Below are 17,642 nucleotides of genomic sequence, written 5' to 3'. Positions count from 1 at the left end.
ATTTATTGGCTTTTTCTCTATATGCATTTCAAATGATATGAAGAATATTTATAAATGGACTATAGTTATACCAATACAGCCATCTATTCATGAACTGGGAGGAATAAAGTTTGTGATTAAAGCAAATTAATCTTTGAGCCTTAATCCAAAATAAGGAATTCTTGGTAAAACTTATGATAGTTACTGGTCTAAGTGGGTCCTAGAGACCTGAAAAAGTCTGTGCATCTCCAGAAATATTTACTGCAAAAAGAGGTGTAAATGATGGTCTGAAGTCCACCGAGTGTCTTCTACTACCTACTACAATAGATTTAAAACCCTTCCTCCTTGTCAGAGAGAACCCACAATTTACTACTACGGAGATCCATTAAACCTTAGAGAGCCACACACGGCATTTGGATGTTTGTATAAAACATCCCAATTGATAAGGAACAAGACAATAGGGAAAGTGTCCTTTGCAACTGACCCCATGGAAGCTCTTCCTTGAGAGAGAGGCCTCTCTAAATTTTTACTTAAATTCTAAAGCCAACTAGGTCATAAGCATTTATTCTAACAGTTATTACTCCTTCATGGGTCAGAATTATTTCTAAATTCCAAAATCTAGTACAGCTGATTTTGTAAATAAATAATTTAATTTGCAGCTCAGTTCAGTCACTCAGTTGTGTTCAACTCTTTGCGACCCTGTGGACTGCAGCACACCAGGCCTCCCTGTCCATCACCAACTCCCAGAGTATACTCAAACTCATATCCATTGAGTCATTGATGCCATCCAACTATCTCATCCTCTGTTGTCCCCTTCTCCTCCCACCTTCAATCTTTCCCAGCATCAGGGTCTTTTCAAATGAGTCAGCTCTTTGCATCAGGTGGCCAAAGTATTAGAGTTTCAGCTTGAACATCAGTCCTTCCAATGAATATTCAGGACTCATTTCCTTTAGAATGGACTGGTTGGATCTCCTTGCAGTCCAAGGGACTCTCAAGAGTCTTCTCCAATGCCACAGTTCAAAAGCATCAATTCTTCGGCCCTCCACTTTCTTTACAGTCTAACACACAAATCCATACATGACTACTGGAAAAACCATAGCCTTGACTAGAGGGACCTTTGTTGGCAAAGTAATGACTCTGCTTTTTAATATGCTGTCTAGGTTGGTCATAACTTTCCTTCCAAGGAGCAAGTGTCTTTTAATTTCATGGCTGCAGTCAAAATCTGCAATGATTTTGGAGCCCCCCAAAATAAAGTGTGTCACTGTTTCCACTGTTTTCCCATCTATTTGCCATGAAGTGATGGGACCAGATGCCATAATCTTAGTTTTCTGAATGTTGAACTTTAAGCCAACTTTTTCACTCTCCTCTTTCACTTTCATCAAGAGGCTCTTTAGTTCTTCTTCACTTTCTGCTATAAGGGTAGTGTCATCTGCATATCTGAGGTTATTGATATTTCTCCCAGCAATCTTTATTTCAGCTTGTGCTTCTTCCAGCCCAGAGTTTCTCATTATGTATTCTGCATATAAGTTAAATAAGCAGGGTGACAATATACAGCTTTTACGTACTCTTTTTCCAATTTGGAACCAGTCTGTTGTTCCATGTCCATTTCTGACTGTTGCTTCCTGACTTTATACAAATTTCTCAAGAGGCAGGTCAGGTAGTCTGGTATTTCCATCTCTTCCAGAATTTTCCACAGTTCACTATGATCCACATAATCAAAGGTTTTGGCATAGTCAATAAAGCAGAGTAGATGTTGTTCTGGAACTCTCCTGCTTTTTCGATGATCCAGCGGATGTTGGCAATTTGATTTCTGGTTCCTCTGCCTTTTCTAAAACCAGCTTGAACATCTGGAAGTTCACGATTCATGTATTGCTGAAGCCTGGCTTGGAGAATTTTGAGCAATTGTGCAGTAGTTTGAGCATTCTTTGGCATTGCTTTCTTTGGGATTGGAATGAAAACTGACTTTTTCCAGTCCTGTAGCCACTGCTGAGTTTTCCAAATTTGCTGGCATATTGAGTGCAGCACTTTCACAGCATCATCTTTTAGGATTTGAAACAGCTCCACTGGAATTCCATCACCTCCACTAGCTTTGTTCGTAGTGATGTTTCCAAAGGCCCACTTGACTTCACATTCCAGGATGTCTGGCTCTAGGTGAGTGATCACACTGCGGTGATTATCTGGGTCATGAAGATCTTTTTTGTACAGTTCTTCTGTGTATTCTTGCCACCTCTTCTTAATATCTTCTGCTTCTGTTAAGTCCATACCATTTCTGTCCTTTATGGAGCCCATCTTTGCATGAAATGTTCCCTTGGTATCTCTAATTTTCTTGAAGAGATCTCTAGTCTTTCCCATTCTATTGTTTTCCTGTATTTCTTTGCACTGATTGCTAAGGAAGTCTTTCTTATCTCTCCTTGCTATTCTTTGGAACTCTACATTCAAATGGGTATATCTTTCCTTTTCTCCTTTGCTTTTTGCTTCTCTTCTTTTCACAGCTATTTGTAAGGCCTCCTCAGACAGCCATTTTGCCTTTTTGCATTTCTTTCCCATGGGGATGGTCTTGATCCCTGTCTCCTGTACAATGTCACAAACCTCAGTCCATAGTTCATCAGGCACTCTGTCTACCAGATCTAGTCCCTTAAATCTATTTCTCACTTCCACTGTATAATCATAAGGGATTTGATATAGGTCATACCTAAATCAGATCTAGTGTTTTTCCCCACTTTCTTCAATTTAAGTCTGAATTTGGAAATAAAGAGTTCATGATCTGAGCGGACAGTCAGCTCCCGGTCTTGTTTTTGCTGACTGTAGAGAGCTTGTCCTTCTTTGGCTGCAAAGAATATAATCAATCTGATTTCGGTGTTGACCTTCTGATGATGTCCACGTGTAGAGTCTTCTCTTGTGTTGTTGGAAGAGGGTGTTTGCTATGACTAGTGTGTTCTCTTGGCAAAACTCTATTAGCCTTTTAATTTGCAAGTTTCATACAAATAGTTGTGTGAACTGAATTTGATGGGAGCAAAAGAAAACCCATTTTTTATATATTATTTTTTTTTTAAATTTACAGAGTTCTCTTTATTTATTTATTTTGGCCACACTGCAAGGCATGTTGGATCTTAATTCCTCAGTCAGGGATGGAACTCATGCCCCCTGCATTAGAGGGCAGAGTCTTAATCACTGGACCACTGGGGAAGTCCCTAGGGTTTCTTTTTTGAGAATGACATTTTCTACCTTTTTCTTAACTTTTATTCTTGGCTTACATAAAGGAGAAAAGATTTTGTATCGTGCCTTTCAGACTTCTTCCAATGAGACTCCTGCTTTAAGTATTCTTAACAAGAGATTTTAAAAATCAGAAAGTTTAGTAACAGTCTTGACAGATTTAATTATTCAATTTAAGCATTTACTAATAATATAATTAATGATGGACAGGTGCTATGATGGGGGATATGGAGAAGACAGAATACTTTGTGAGATTTCAAATTTAATGAGAGATAAAATCTAATCAAAAGCTAAGTAATAGTATAGTATATATAGATTAAAATACCCCTGGACCAGACTAAGAGATACAATGGCAAGTGGTTCTTCTGTGTATTAAAGTTTGAGAATCTCTGAGAAACCAAGATATCATGCATGATACTTTTAGACTCTAGCAGATCATTGATGTAGTTTGCTGATAGTTAAAACACTTTCTCAAAATGAGTAAGGATTTATTGCCATTAAAAATGTTCCCCCTCTACCTTGGTAAAAATTTTCCCGAGGTAGAATTTCTAATAGGTTTGATGGGAACACAAGTCAGAGTAGAACTCAGTATTATCCATAGATAATCTTCATGCCAGCAGTGTCATGATTCAGTGTCAGATAAATGGTTCCACAAGAATTCAGTGAAGAAAGATAACTGTATGATTCTGAGATGGGGAAGGCATCATGATAAATATGTACCATATAGTTTGATTTGGTCCAAAGGAAAAGAGAGGCCACTGCAAAAGATTGTGGGCAAAGACTTGAAGTTGGAACTGCCCAGGGGATATAAGCAGAAGTGTGCCACTAGATGAGGATGGGGGCAGGGAAGGATTAAGAATTAGAATTCACATCTGAGGAGCAGCATGTCACTTACAATACATCTATACACATGCATACACACACACACACACACACATTTATGTGTGTATAATGTCTTCATTTATTTATATCTATGATGAAGAAACCAGAGTAAACTATTGATTTGCCAATATATTAGGAGTAAGTAGGGTGCCTGTTAAAATGATGGATTTCTAGACCCTAACTTGTAAGTGATAACTGCAGGGAATAGGGCTTGGGATCTTCAATTTTATAAATTTCCTGATTCTGTAGTTCTAGCATATTTGGAAACTGTTGGAACTTAATGAACTCTTCCAGCTTTAATATTTTAAGATTCTGTGTTAAATCTTAAAATAGAAGCTAAAAGAATTCTGGAACTGAGCATTTGATATAATTTTGATGAGATTAAAAAAGAACGTTGAGGCAAGTTTATAAAAAAACAAGCTAAAGAGGTTATATACATTCTGGGTACTACAGAAAGCCAAAGTCTCTTAGAAATTTTATTGTTCTTAACATACATTTTTAATATAAATATATAAATCCAAGTGAACTACTTTTTAAGATATGGAGAGGCAGAATGTACTCTAAAGGTATGTTTTTGTTTATTTTGGATATTACTGAAATTAATTAATTAATATTATTTGTCCAACCTGCATTTATATATATATATATATAGATGTATATATACATATATAGATGTGTATATATATATATATATTTTTTTTTTTTTATATCCACAAACATCTATAAAAATGCAGGTTGGACAAATAATATTAATTAATTAATTATATATATATACATCTATATGTGTATATATATATGTACCAATGATGTTTTGTTATCTGCCATCTGAATTTTTTAAATTATATGTCAATACATTGTGTAGTATGTCTTGTTGAAACCACTCCACATGTATCTTCTACATAATGCTATATATGTATGCTTCCTAAAGAATTTTTAAGAAAAAAAATATACATAACAATGATACTGAGTGCATCATAAACCATATTTTCCAAAGCTAGACATGATTCTGTCAGTGAAAATATCATTTAATTGAGTGCCGCCTTCAAATGGAATTCTCTACTTGATGTCATGGAGATATGCAAATGAAGTTAAAGACATTGTCCTCATTCTCAGAGAATTTACAATATAATAGGGGAACAAAATGCAGATGAAAAGATATAACAACACAGGCAAAGATGACATGAAAACAGGTACAAATTAATGTAACGCAAAACACAAGCACTAAGAGAAATGGAATAATGAAATGATCAGTGTGGAGCAGAACTATTCAAGTGGCCTTGATGAAGAAAACTTACTTTAAATGGATATTTGATAGAGGCACAAATATGGATCAAGAAACAAATAATGGAAAGGATATTCTATTCAGAAATCATGGCAAGACCTCTGGGGGTAAAAGGGTTAGAAGAAAGATACAGTTGCTAAAAGATATAAAAACTTGTGCCCAAATATAAATATTCTCCGTTGATTCTATTTAGAGTGAAACCTTCTTGATAAAATCATGTATTTTCCAATTCATGGGGGATAGGGAGACCTATTATCAAGGATTCTGTGGAACTTTAGAGTTTCAACATTCACTGAAAACCAGTGGCTAAAGAATACTGAAATATTGGTAAAGTTATTTTAAAAAACAAGTGATGGGGTTTGACCTAAGGTGAACATTTTTAAAAGTTTACCTACACCTTAAAAATACAATTGCATGACTCCTGCTGTTATGCAAGAGTCTTACAGTTGGATCAACATTGCAATGATCAGTTCTAAAAGCACAGACAGAAGTTTTAAGTTTAAAAGATTATCCTAAGAAAATTTCTGGAAATCTAATGCAAAGTATCTCCTGGTTGACCACTTCCAATTTACCTTGACTCATGGACCTAACATTCCAAGTAAAATGGACAGGAATGGGTGAATCTAATTCAGATGACCATTATATCTACTACTGTGGGCAAGAATCACTTACAAGAAATGGAGTAGCCATCATAGTCAACAAAAGAGTCCAAAATGGAGTACTTGGGTGTAGTTTCAAAACGACAAAATTATCTCGGTTCATTTCCAAGGCAAACTAGTCAACATTACGGTAATCCAAGTCTATGCCCTAACCACTAATACTGAAGAAGATGAAGCTGAACAGTTCTGTGAAGACCTATAAGACCTTCTAGAACTAACACCAAAAAAAGATGTCCTTTTCATCATAGGGGACTGGAATGCAAAAGTAGGAAGTCAGAGATACCTGGAGTAACAGGCAAGTTTGGCCTTGAGTACAAAATGAAGCAGGGCAAAGGCTAACAGAATTTTGCCAAAAGAATGCACTGATCATGGCAAACACCCTCTTCCAATACAAGAGATGACTCTACACATGGGCATCACCAGATGGCCAATACTGAAATCAGACTGATTATATTCTTTGTAGCTGAAGATGGAAAAGCTCTGTACAGTCAGCAAAAACAAGACTGGGAGTTGACTGTGGCTTAGACCATGAACTCCTTATTGCAAATTCAGACTTAAGTTGAAGAACATAGGGAAAACCACTAGGCCATTCAGGTATGACCTAAATCAAATCCCTCATGATTATACAGTGAAGTGACAAATAGATTCAAGGGATTAGAACTGATAGAATGTCTAATGAACTATGGATGGAGGTTCGTAACATTGTACAGGAAGGGGTAATCAAAACTACCCCCAAGAAAAAGAAATGTAAAAAGGCAAAATGGTTGTCTGAGGAGGCTGTACAAATACTGAGAAAAGAAGAGAAGCAAAAGGCAAAGGAGAAAAAGCTATGCTCATCTGAACGTAGAGTTCCAAAGAATAGCAACAAGAGATAAGAAAGCTTTTTAAAATGAAAAATGCAAAGAAATAGAGGAAAACAATTGAATGGGATAGACTAGAGATCTCTTCAAGAAAATTAGAGATACCAAGGGAACATTTCATGCTAAGATGAGCACAATAAGGGATGGAAATGGTATGGACCTAATAGAAGCAGAAGATGTTAAGAAGAGGTGGCAAGAATACACAGAACTATACAAAATAAGATCTTAATGACCCTGATAGCCACGATTGTGTGATCACTCACCTAAAGCCAGGCATCCTGGAATGTGAAGTCAAGTGGGCCTTAGGAAGTCTTACTACGAACACAGCTAGCGGAGGTGATGGAATTCCAGCTGAGCTATTTCAAATCCTAAAAGATTTTGCTGTTAAAGTGCTATACTCAATATACCAGGAAATTTGGAAAACTCACCAGTGGCCACAGGATGACTGAAAAAGGTCAGTTTTCAATCCAATCCCAAAGAAGGGCAATGCCAAGAAATGTTCAAACTAACACAAAATTGCCCTCATCTCACATACTAGCAAATTAATGTTTAAAATCCTTCAAGTCAGGCTTCAACAATATGTGAACCAAGAATTTCCAGATGGACAAGCTGGATTTAGAAAAGGCAGAGGAAACAGAGATCAAATATTCAACGTTTGTTGGATCACAGAAAAATTTAGAGAATTCCAAAAAACATCCACCTTTGTTTCATTGACTATGCTGAAGCCTTTGACTGTGTAGATCATAACAAACTATGGAAAATTCTGAAAGAGATGGGGATACCAGACCAGCTTACCTGTCTCCTGAGAAATCTGTATGCAGGTCAAGAAGTAACAGAACTGGACATGGAAAAATGGACTGTTTCAAAATTGGGAAAGAAGTATGTCACGGCTGTATATTGTCACCATGCTTATTTAACTTATATGCAGAGTACATCATGCAAAATACCAGGCTGGATGAAGTACAAACTGGAATCAAGATGGCCGGGAGAAATAGCAATAATCTCAGATATGCAGATGATACCACCCTAATGGCAGAAAATGAAGAGGAATTAAAGAGCCTCTTGATGAAAGTGAAAGAGGAGAGTGAAAAATCTGGCTTAAAACTCAGCATTCAGAAAACAAGGATTATGGCATGCAGACCCATCACTTCATGACAAATAGATGGGGAAACAATGGAAGCAGTGACAAACTATTTTCTTGGGCTCCAAAATCACTGTGGACAGTGACTACAGCCATGAAATTAAAAGACGCTTGCTCCTTGGAAGAAAAGCAGTGACAAACCTAGACAGAGTATTAAAAAGCAGAGACATTACTTTGCCTACAAAGGTCTGTATAGTCAAAGCTATGGTTTTTCCAGTAGTCATGTTCAGATGTGAGAGCTGGACAATAAAAAAGGCTGAGCTCCAAAGAATTGATGCTTCTGAACTGTGGTGATGGAGAAGACTCTTGAGAGTTCCTTGGACTGTCAGGAGATCAAACCAGTCAATCCTAAAGGATATCAACCCTGAATATTCATTAGAAGGACTGATAGGAAGCTCAAGTTCCAACACACTTTGGCTACCTGATGCAAAGAGCCAACTCAATGGAAAAGAACCTGATACTGGGAAAGATTGAAGGCAGGAGGAGAAGTGATGACAGAGGACGAGATGATTGGATGGCATCACTGACTCAAGGGACATGAGCTTGAGCAATCTCTGGAAAATGGTGAAGGGCAGGGAAGCCTGGAGTGCTGTAGTCTACAGGGTCACAAAGAGTCGGACACGACTGATTGACTGAACAACAATGCAAAATATGGATATATTAATGTCCATAATAAATTTTTATTTTATTATACAAATTCATTCGTAGTTTAAGAATAAAATTAGCACTGAAGGTCAGTGAAGATTTTGTAATCTCATAGACACATACCTCACCTCCACCCTTCTTTCTAATATATTTGTAACTGTTAGGTGAAATCAGTCATCAGAGTTTATAGCATTGTGACTGTAAATATTGTATGCTGCCAAGTATCTTATGATTATGTTTTTGTTTCATAAGATCATTTTCCTAGTTAATACATTACTTTTCAAAAAATTGGTCTGTGATGTGCTTATCTCTAATTTTCCTCAAAGATTCAAACAGACCTAGCAAGTTGTTTTCCAAATTTTCAACTACTTCAGATCATCTATGCTGGAGATGTCAGTTCAGCTCCTCCTGCTTCACTGCAGACTGTCTTCTCTCTCCATGTGGTACACAGTCATCATCCTAATAATTCCCTTCACAATGTCTTCCCCTCTTTCCAGGATTCCACATTTTCCTTTTTGTTGACGTACTCCTTCATTTTAGCTGAACGTATCTGCCTATCAATTCCTACAGGGGAAAAGGGCCAATGAGAGGTCAATTTTTGAGACCCGGAGAGTTTGAAAATATCTTTATCCTCATTACCTGAGTGGGAAATTTTTCTTTCAATTTTAAGGCCATGGCTCTATTTTCTTTACACTTCAGTTTCGTTCTTCAGGTGTCAAATGTCATTCTTATTTCTGATTTTTTATTCATGACCTGTTTTACCTCAAGGAAGACTTTAGGTTTTTTTTTTTTCTTTATTCCTATTCTGAAAGTTTATGATGATATCCCATTATATGGGCTTTCATTACATTAGGTAATTTTCATGGCAAGAAATTCAAATTTCAGTATTTTAAGATATTTTCTCTAGGGTCATTCAGTTTTTTATACACATTGCTTCAGAAATGCTAGGAATAAAGGAAGTGACTGAGGATCCCACAGTTCCTATTTTCACTAAATACCGTATTTTCAGCCCATCTCACCCTTGTACTCTTAAATGCCAAGTACCCCACGGTTCTGATTAAAACTCTCCTCTCCTGAGACATGAGAAAGGATCTATGTTCATCCTTCATAATACTTGATACTGTCAATTGATGTATCTCTTACAGGTTCTGCATGGTGATTAACTTACATCAGTAGGCCCCCACTATAATCACTTGGATCATGGGTCCCCAGTCTCCTGGAGAAGCGGCATGAAAGAGGATGAAATGGTTGGATGGCACCACCAACTCAATGGACAGGAGTTTGAGCAAACTCCAGGAGATAATAAAGGACAGGGAAGCTTGGCATGCTGCAGTCCTTGGCATGGGGTTGCAAGAAGTCCAACACGAATTGGCAACTGAACAACCACTCCAAATGCTAGGCAATGCTGGTCCATGGCCTGTTAGGAACTGAGCTGCACAAATGCTAGGCCAATACTAGTCCATGGCCTGTTGGGAACTGAGCTGCACAGCAGGACATAAGTGGAGGAAAGCAAGCAAAGATTCGTCTGTATTTATAGCCACTCCCCGTTGGTCGCATTACCACCTGAGCTCCACTTTAGATCAGCGGCAACATTAGATTCTCAAAGGAGTGTGAACCCTACTATATTTGAATCAATGTGAAACCATCCTTCTCTCCTCCCCTTTGGTCTGTGGAAAAATTGTCTTCCACAAAACTGGTCCCTGGAGTCAAAAAGGCTGGGGACCACTGACTTAGATGATAACCCAACTAATTCAGTTTTCGTTCCTTTAATTTCCAGCTTCCAAAAATTTATTGAAATCTTGCTTATGTTACTGTTCCATCTCCAATTCTTTTAGCAATACAGCAAAAAGAAGGAAATGGCAAAAACAGCTAGATAATCTATAATACTTTTCTCATTCTTCTTGTGGTTTAAAGTTGTAGCTCTTAGAGTTATATGTCCTTATTAGTTCCCGAGTATGAAAGCTATTTTAAATCACGGAAATATACGACTCTAAAAAGTCTTGGAAATTAATATTACAGATGATTTAATGGCAGAAGCAGAAAGTAAATATTAGTTTTAGGACTGTCATTAATATCATTATGTATATTAGCAGAGACTATTTCACTAAGTAAAATGAAGAAATGTGTTGGTCATGATACCAATATAATTGAGAAATTTAATTGCCTAAGAAGAATCTGAAGGCAAATGAAATTATATACAGCAAAGAACTATTTATGTTAATGTACAAAGAGTTAATCCAAACCCATTAAAGAAATTTATAATATAAATCCAGCAAATAATTCAAAATAAAATAAAATGAGTACATAAATCAGGGTAAAAACTAGGCTGATGTAATAAACAGGCCCAAAATAAAGTAGCTAAGGAACATAGAAGTTTATTTCTCTCTCTTATAACAGTCATGGGTGACAAAGTCCAAGTCAGCTAGTGGTTTCGTTTCACACTATTGTTCAGGAATACCATTTTCTCCCATCTTAGAGTTCTGCAGTTCCCAAACACATGGTCATAGGCTCACCCATGTTTCAGGGGAAAGCCAGGGGAAAATGAAACATGGGGAAATAGGCATTCAGTGTTTTAAGGCCGAGTTCCACAAGTGGCACATGCCCTTCTGCTTATACTACCATAATCTGGCCACAAAGCGAAATCTAGCTGCAAAGAGGGCTGGGGAATGAGGCCTGTAACTGAGCTGCTGCTGCTGCTGAGTCACCGGAATCTATGGCCTCATGCTGCGGAAGAATGGAAGAAAGGATTTTGGTGGCAAATGGCTGCCTCTGACACAAGGAGATACTACCTTCCATGGTTCCTATAAACAAATACCTCAAAATGATAGTATACAGTGTTAGCAAATAGCTGAAATGAGCACATTCATATGTTCATGATGGAAGATTATCTGGTATAATCTTCTTGAAAAGCAACTTGGTGATGCTTATCAAAAACCTTGAAAATAATTATACCATTTGAACCACTAATACTAATTCCAGGAATTTAGAGCAATGGAAAAAAAAAATCACAAAAGGCCTCAAATATTCTTATGTTAAGCATATTTAAGAATTATTTATAACAGTGAAAAAGCTGGGAAAATATGAAGAATTTCACTAGTTACCTTCATCTAAGGTCACTAACTTATGCTTCATCACATAAATATTTCTGGTCATACTAGAGCAGATGCTTTATGATTTCTACCTGTTAACGCAAATACCCTTCCGCTTTGAAGAAAACTTGCAGTGTAAATTCAAATCTAAATGTCAATCATTGAGATTTATTTACTTAATAATATAATTTCAAAGTAGATAAAACAAAAAAGCATAGAACTTCAAGGAGAAATTGCTGAGTCCAAAATTATAGGAAATTTAAATGGCTCTCCTTCAGATATCAACCTAGCTTAAAATATTGATGATTTTAATAAGATAATTATTAAGCTTAATCTAACATACATAAAATATTTTTTCAAACACTTTATGGAACATCTGCCAAGATTTTCCATATGCTAGACTAGAAAATTTAAACCAACTAAATCATGCTTCATTACTCTTAGAAAATTGAGCTTAATACTTATTTACTTTTGATTAAGTAATTATACTATACTCAATGTTGATAATTTGGAAAATACAAATAAAATACAAAGAAGATGAATTGTAAATCATTCCAACTTTCTAAAATGTACACATCCATATTAATGAATTCACTTCTCTAAATTAAAAAACTAGTGTAAGTTGACAGTTCTTTAAGTAACAACATGTTTCCTGTCATTAAATATTCTTTGAAACTGTGATTTTTTAATAAATATGTTGGCATAATAGTCCATTATATAGTTGTATACATAGTAGCAGATACTACTCATTCTTTTTTGAAGACATTAAAATATTTCTAATTGCTGTAGTTTATAAATAAACCACAAACATAGTCAAAAGAAAGAGAGGAAGCCTCAGCAAAGCCAAATCCAGTACAATTAGAAATAAAAACAAAAGATAATCCCCTGTCTTCCACTAGCCAATAAAGAACCATTTATATCTGGAAATTTAAAAACTCACTTCTAAAAGTTCATATGTTGTTCAGTCACTAAGTCATGTCCAATTCTTTGTGATCCCAGGGACTGCAACACACCAGCCTTCCCCGTCCTTCTCTATCTCCCAGAGTTTGCTCAAATTCATGTCCATTAAGTCGATGAATTAAATCAAAATAAAATTTATAATATAGTTATGGCCAAATTAGTATTATGGTGCTGCTCTGCTGTGCTTAGTCGCTCAATTATGTCCAACTTTTTGTGACCCCATGGACTGTAGCCCACCAGGCTTCTCTGTCCATGGGGATTCTCCAGGCCAGAACACTGGAGTGGGTTGCCATGCCCTCCTCCAGGGGATCTTCCTAACCCAGGGACTGAACCCAGGTCTCCCACATTACAGGTGGATTCTTTACCATCTGAGTCACCAGGGAAACCCAAAAATAGTGGAGTGGGTAGCCTATCCCTTCACCAGGGGATTTTCCCGGCCCAGGAAACAAACTGGGGCATCATGCATTGCAGGCAATTCTTTACCAGCTGAACTACCAGGGAAGCCCCTAGTGTCATGGTACTTCACATCAAATCTATTGGTAGAAACTTCCTAGTTGAGGAGAGTAGCATAGTTTTGTCACTTTCTTCTTTCCTATATATCATTTAAAAATAACAAAGGGGATGTGGAAGAGAAAGCCTTATATGAATCTGCAAATCATAAAACTGATAGACAAGCAGTGACAATCAAGGCAGGCAAGAACATTGGATGAGGGGAGCCTGTGCTGTGCCCCGCGCAGGGCTGATTCCCAAAGAACATTTTCCAAGCTGGAATGCTTACTCCAAGATCCGAAATCAGATCCCTTTTTAGTAACAATAGGGAAAAAAGTATAGGCTAGTGACAAAGAGCTTCCCTGAGCCTGATAAAATCCCAGAAGCAGAGATATATGAATGAATGAGGGGTCAACTAGACAGGGCACCTTTACAGAATGAAGTGTTCATAAACTTACATTCCCTGTCTTCTTAGAGGCTCGCTAGAAAGGAAATGGCTGTCAGAATGCAAATTCACAAACTTTGTTAATAATGAAAATTTCTTCTATTCTGTAAACACAACCCTATATTCTCCATACACAAATTTTCTATAATAATAATTCAAGAGAAACCACTGCATTTGTTAAGATAATAAAGTGTGAGGATGGAACCAAAAAAAAATAAGGGAGATAAAATGCCTGATGAAAGGATTACCACCTCACTCAGTCTTGCCCATCAGAAAGTGAACTCGCTCAGTCGTGTCTAACTCTTTGTGACCCCATGGACGGTAGCCTACCAAGCTCCTCTGTCCATGGAATTTTCCAGGCAATAGTACTGGAGTGGCTATTTCCTTCTCCAGCGGATCTTCCTGACCCAGGGATTGAATCCAGGTATCCCGCATTGTAGACAGATGCTTTACCATCTGAGCCACCAGGGAAGTAAGCAAATAAACAAACAAAAACTCAGCACAAATCTAACTCTATACGAACCTTACACAAACCCCTGGACCAAGCTTAGGAGGGAAGAAATGAAAAGGAAGAAAGAATTCAGCCTTGAAGCCTGGGAAAAGGCAACCTCAAACACAGCAAGTAAAAAAAAATAATGAAAAGGCCGAGAAATACTACACAAATGAAGGAACAAGTTAGAAACAGAAGTTCAAATAAATGAAGAGGAAATAGGCAAACTACTTGAAAAAGAATTCAGAATAACGACCGTAAAGATGATCAAAAATCTTGAAAAGAAAATGGAGAAAATGCAAGAATTAACAAAGACCTAGAAGAATTAAAGAATAAACATACAGAGACAAACAACACAATAACTGAAATTAAAAATACTCTAGAAGGAATCAATAGCAGAATATCTGAAACAGAAGAACACATCAGTGAGCTGGAAGATAGAACTGTGGAAATAACTTCTGAAGAGCAAAATAAAGTAAAAAGAATGAAAAGAACCGAGGACAGTCTCAGAGACCTCTGGGACAATATCAAACACACCAACATTCAAATTACAGGGGTCCCAGAAGAAGAAGAGAGAAAGAAAGGGTGTGAAAAAATTTTTGAAGAGATTACAGTTGAAAATTTCCCCAACATGGTAAAGGAAATAATCAATCAAGTCCAAGAGGCACAAACAGTCCCATACAGAATGAACCCAAGGAGAAACATGCCAAGACACATACTAATCAAACTAACAAAGACAAAACACAGAGAAAGAATATTAAAAGCAGCAAGGGAGAAGCACCAAGTAACATACAAGGGAAACACCATATGCTTAACAGCTGATCTTTTAGCAGAACTCTGCAGGCCAGAAGGGAATGACAGGATATATTTAAAGTATTGAAAGGGAAACATCTACAAGATTACTGTACCCAGCAAGGATCTCATTCAAAATTGATGGATAAACAAAAAGCTTTTCAGACAAGCAAAAGTTAAGAGAATTCAGTACCACCAAACCAGCCTTACAATAAATGTTAAAGGGACTTATATAGTTAAGAAATACAAGAGAAGAAAAAGGATCTACAAAATCAACCCCAAACAATTAAGAAAATGGCAATAGGGACATATATATCAGTAATTATTTTAAATGTAAATGGAATAAATGCTCCAACCAAAAGACACAGACTGATTGAATGGATACAAAAACAAGGCCTATATATGCTGTCTACAAGAAACTCACTTCAGACCTAAAGACACATATAGATTGAAAGTGAGAGGATGGAAAAATATATTTCATGCAAATTGGAAGCAAAAGAAAGCTGGAGTAGCAATCCTCACATCAGACAAAACAGACCTTAAAATAAAGAATATTATGAGAGATAAGGACACTACATAATGATCAAGAGATCAACCCAAGAGGAAGCCATAACAATTGTAAATATCTAGGTACCCAATATAAGAGCACTTCAATTCATAAGACAAACACTAACAGACATAAAAGGAGAAATTGACAGTAACAGAGTAATAGTAGGAGACTTTAACACCCCAATCACACCAATGGGCAGATCATCAAAACAGAAAATTAATAAGGAAACACAAGTCTTAAATAATACATTAGATGAGATCTCATTGATATCTTTAGGACATTCCATCCAAATACAGAAGAATACACCTTCTCAAGTGCACATGGAACATTCTCCAGGATAGATCATATCCTGGGTCACAAATCAAACCTCATTAAATTTAAGAAAATTGAAATCATATCAAGCATCTTCTCCTACCACAATGCTATGAGACAAGATATCAGTTACAAGAAAAATACTGTAAGAAACACAAACACATGGAGATTAAACAACACATTTCTAAATAACCAACAGGGGATTCTCCGGAAGTAGCATGGCTGCTCCCCTCGATTGACCCGGCTCTACCTGGTGAACTGGGTATATACTAGGTATATACTAGGGATATACTAGGGATATACTAGGAAACAAGCAATTTTGTTCCTTCAAAATAAGAACCATGACTCAGAGTTTCTGCAGAAATGAATATAGCCTGACTGGACTGTATAATCAGTCATCCTGTCCCCTGACAAACAGTCAGTATGCCACTATCAAAGAAGAGAAAGGACAGTGCTACTTGTATATAAAGGTTATAGAATGAACAGCTTTCCCCAGGTGTCTCTGGGAACGGGTCCGGCTTCATACCAATTGTAAGAAAGCACTGGAGCAAACAGATGAAAACCTAGTTTACTGGCCCCGTTTCATTTGACACAAATGTAGGCAGAGATTCACCAAGATCACCTAGTACCTGATTCGAATTTGAAAACTTACACTTAAGCGACAGAGGAAACTTGTTCCTTTGAGTAAGAAGGTGAAGTGGAGGGAAAAACGAAGAGAGGAAAAGGCATTAATAGCTGCTCAGCTTGACAATGCCATCGAAAAAGAGTTGCTGGAGAGACTGAAACAGGATACATATGGTGACATCTACAACTTCCCCATCCACACTTTCGACAAGGCCCTGGAAGAGCAGGAGGCAGAGAGTGACTCTTCAGATGCTGAGGAAAAAGATGATGAAGAAGATGTGGGCAAAAGAGAGTTTGTGGAAGATGATGAAGTGGATGAGAGTGACATAAGTGATTTTGAGGATATGGATAAACTGGACGCCATCAGTGATGAAGGTCAGGATGATAAATCCTCCAGTGAAGAAGAAGAAAAAGCCCTTGATGCCAAACACAAAGGCAAAATGCCTCTGAAATGGCCTTTGAGGAGGCAAAGAGCCTACGTAGAGACAGAGTACCAGCAAGAGACAGAGCCCGTGGCCAAGGCCAGAACCACGTGACTTCCCTTCAGACATTTGTAAATAGGACTGAACATCTTCCTTTTTTACATCTTAAACACATAACACTTCTGGGTTTTGCTCTTCTTGTTTTTTTTTTTTTTAACACAATATTTGTGTTTTTAATATTTATGCTAGTTCTGGGGGGCAAGGAGGGAGTGGAGAAAAGCCTAAATTGTGAATATTCTTATAGCATTGTTACATGACATGTGCTGAAGTAACAGCTTGAGCCCAAGAAGCATAAGGGGTGAGTCTGTGGGTATAAATATTTCTAAATTTAAGTGTTACCCACTCACCCCTGTTTCCTTGGCATCCTCCCCCTTGCATGCCTCCCCCACCCCTTTATTTAGAAATGTCCAGATTCCATTTGTTCATATTCTCTTTTCCCTACTTCTGTGGGAGTTAAAAAGAAGGAAAGAGAAGGTCTAAGTTATAATGTTTAGTATAAATATACCTTTTGCCTGAAATAATTCCATTGAAAACAACTGGACGAGAAAGACAATCCTTTCCTCTTCAGGAAAGTAATACAAGTCTTAAGTTGCATCACAGGGAGCACCTTCAGAAAGCTGTTGCACTCTTCGGATGCAGTTCCCCACCTGATTGTCTTCACAGCTGTGGGGGATTTTAGCCAGGAGACCCTGAAACGTGAAACCAAACAGGCTTGTTTTTTTTATTGTTACTTCACCTTGGTGGTTCT

The 17,642-nt window shown here is 37.2% G+C and overlaps 1 pseudogene; it reads left to right on the top strand.

Annotated features, from left to right (window-relative positions):
• Positions 1 to 8,658: 8,658 nt before the first annotated feature.
• Positions 8,659 to 16,948, top strand: LOC138082448 (protein MAK16 homolog; annotated as a pseudogene).
• The last annotated feature ends 694 nt before the right edge of the window (positions 16,949 to 17,642 follow it).

This window comes from Capricornis sumatraensis, chromosome 7, assembly GCF_032405125.1.
Source record: "Capricornis sumatraensis isolate serow.1 chromosome 7, serow.2, whole genome shotgun sequence".
In the NCBI taxonomy this organism is placed as follows: domain Eukaryota; kingdom Metazoa; phylum Chordata; class Mammalia; order Artiodactyla; family Bovidae; genus Capricornis; species Capricornis sumatraensis.
This window is presented reverse-complemented; position numbering and strand designations above follow the sequence as displayed.